This window comes from Lissotriton vulgaris, chromosome 12 (assembly GCF_964263255.1).
Source record: "Lissotriton vulgaris chromosome 12, aLisVul1.2, whole genome shotgun sequence".
In the NCBI taxonomy this organism is placed as follows: domain Eukaryota; kingdom Metazoa; phylum Chordata; class Amphibia; order Caudata; family Salamandridae; genus Lissotriton; species Lissotriton vulgaris.
The window spans coordinates 278283486-278286876 of record NC_141700.1 but is presented as its reverse complement, the minus strand read 5'-3'; positions in this window follow the sequence as shown (position 1 = coordinate 278286876).

Genomic DNA, 3391 nt, shown 5'->3' with positions numbered 1-3391 from the left:
CTGGTGTTTACTCCACTCTGTGTTTCAAATATTTGATCGAGAAATTTGGAAATTCATGATATATGGTTAAACCCTGTGGATTAGTGGAGTACAGAAAACTTTTGATGACAGGATGAATTAAAACATTACCAAACATTGAATAAAGAAGACATCAGCAGGTAGGATTTCTGACATTCCTAACAATTTTAAACAACATGAATTTAAAAAATGGCAATTTAATTGTTTTAAACAAAACAGGCAACTAAGTTCTTTTGAATGAAGGGGATGGATACTCTAGTGCTCATATATTTCTTCTGACTTTTCCTTATCCACTTTTTCTATTTATCCACTTGATTGTAGTGGTTCATTATCACTACAACTTATGTCTTCAATAACATCGATATTTCTGTAAAAGAAATTATGGACCATATGTATCATTATTGGAAATAGTGATTACCTAATTGCGATTCTTTGTGAATCACGTTTAGGTAATCTGTATTCCTGATGTATGAAAATCCATGAGTTTCCTTTACTGATTTCTAGTGGGTCGCAAATCAACCTACCTCACGAATTTAATGAAAGAGGTTGCAATTTTCTGACCCATTAGGAATTGCTAAAATCATGGGGATTGTGGCCTCCTTTGGTCAGCAGACCACCATGTCTGTGATTACTTTTAAATAAAGAATTTCTTTTTTTTTTTAAATGCAGCCCGTTTTCCTTAAAAGGCAATGAGTTGCATTTAAAAAAGAAAAACGAAAAGTTATCTTTTCATTTTTTAGGAGCAGGCAGTGGTCCTTGGGACACTGCCTGTGCTGAAAAACGGTTTTCGCTACCATTCCCAAAGGGTAAGGGGTCACTTGGGGACCCCTTCTCATTTGTGAATGGGTTACCGCCTACTTGAAGAAGGTGGTAAAATGCAAATGTTTTGCAACCACATTTCGGTCACTAAACAGTCTTACATACCGCTGCCATTCGGTATTAGGAAGGGTTCCCCTAAACACGCCAATTCCTAATACCAAAACGGTATATATTCGCAATTCCAAATTGCGCTTCTGTAACATGCTACCAAAATGCAAATAGTTGGAATTCATACATAAGAAAGTGCATATTAGTGGTCGCAAACGGCCCGATTCTCCACCTCAGGCTGTTTACGACCAGTAAAATGCATGATACATATGGCCCTATTTTCTTTCCAGTATAAAGTGGCTTTTTTAACTTTATTCACGTCCACTAACTCCTGCCAGATTTTATAACTTTACCTGGGCTTTTTGTTTACTAGAAAAATCAGTGGTTTATCTATGTCTCTATCAATACCCACAGTGTCAACATTTTTTTCTCAAATCTACAGGTAAATAGATAACTCTTCCTTTAGGTCCTTACTATAGTTCTGTAGTTTGGTTGGTGTAGTCTCTCTATGTTAGGTTCCATTCAAATTATTCCTTGAAATGGATGGACAGTTTGTTTTTTAATTGATTCATACACATTTGATTGCTCAAGTACTTGTGGGATTGGCATCAACTCTAATCTATTATGAATTACTCCAGCTGGCATTTTATTATCCTCAAATCTATCATAAGAATACTTCCATATTGTTTGCTTTGTGGCCAAAGCAAACCATGTTTCTACAAATGCATATGTACCACATTTCTGCCACTCATCTGTGTTATCTTGCTCAGATTTTGATAATACTACTGCATTACCAGTTTGATTCTTGTAGTGAGTGTGGCAACAACAAATACAAACATACTAATGTTTTTCAGAAGATAGTGCATTGAACATGATATCTATTTTATACATTTTTCAATACTAATCTCTGTGTCCTGTTGCTCTACACCTCTAGTCACTACATCTTCAGTTTACCTATACTTTTCTTCAAGACCAAAGAAACTGAACTGAATTTCTTCACAAACTTTCTCAACCTCTGCCACAGTACCATGTAATAGAGCTCCATTCATATCTCCTAAACCAAAGGCTGAAGTTTGTACGTAATTAAGTCTCCCTACTACATTTCACATTTTTGAATGATGCACAGCCAACATTCTAAAGTGATGTAAAGCATGTTACACACTTTCTTGCCAGTAAATTGCCTTGTAGGTTAGTGTATTTCCTAACATTGCTTGGACCTCATCCTTGCAGCATTTTAATTTTTCAGTTTCAGACTTCTCCATGACAATTCTCTGAGGAAAGTTTTCAATTTATCAATTGATTCCTGAAGGCCAGTACAAATACTGCTGCACTTCCACTTGTACACAAGAGCCTGTTTACACCTTCCTTGTACTTCTTCAGCTATCACTTGTTCTACATTCCTAGGAACTATCTGTTCTTTTTCTATTGGAGTACCATATTTTACTTCCTAACAACAACCCCTTGTGTCAACTGCATGCACTAATGTGTTCTCTTGCAAGTAGCTCTGTTAGTTAAAAACAGTTCTATTCTTGATGTGTGCATCCATTCACCTCTAAAAACTTTACAAAAATTCCTTTTGTTTAGAAGCATTTTCCCTAATGCTTTTTTGCTTCATGCATAGTACTGTTTTTTTTCTAGTGTCTTCATTCTGTTCAATATTAAGATAAAAACTTTTCTCTTCAGAGTAAATGCTTCGACCACTATATTCCCAATAGGTTGCTTTTGTTTAACCAAACAGAATTCAATTGCACCTCAAGGAATCATTTGATTCAATATAATTATTCAAAACAATGTCACCTTTGTGATCATCAATTAGCTCTGTGCAGGAAACGATCAACCAATACCAATAGCTGACTGTATCAAGAAATACGTTTTATTCCTGTGTTTACTTTTTTTCTCATTATATTTTCTTTATACTAGGCAACACACACATAACTGAAAATTACAATTGATTACAGTAGTGTGAAATCACCTTTTGCCAAATTATGGACTTTTGAAATACCACAAAATGTGAAAAAATCACAGTCATACGTGTATTTGTGTGCACTCCAATTACAACATATTAGCAAAATGGTAATACAGTGTCGACGTTTCGGTCCTCCGTTGGTCTACACGATCCATAGGACCATCATCAGGACGATGTAGTTGCACATGTATATATCTAATGAAAAAACAAGCTTCAAATTTAGTAATTCACCTGCATATCAATATGTAGTTCTGTTGCTTCACACACCAGGACAACAAATTAAACCCACATCAACCGTACTGCCCAGTGAATGAGATAGACCAAAAAACACTCCAGTGTCACACACCAAACCAGGTGAAAAACCATGTGAAACCGTATTACAAACTTTATTTAAAACTTTTTTAAAAACCATGTCATCTGAACTTAATGTAGCGTGTATTCACCTTATCCTTAGTAGTCCAATCCCAATGAAAAACCGGGACTAATTACCTCGGCAAAGCTTCTCAGATATAATTCTGCAACATAACTAGGGCTCCCGGT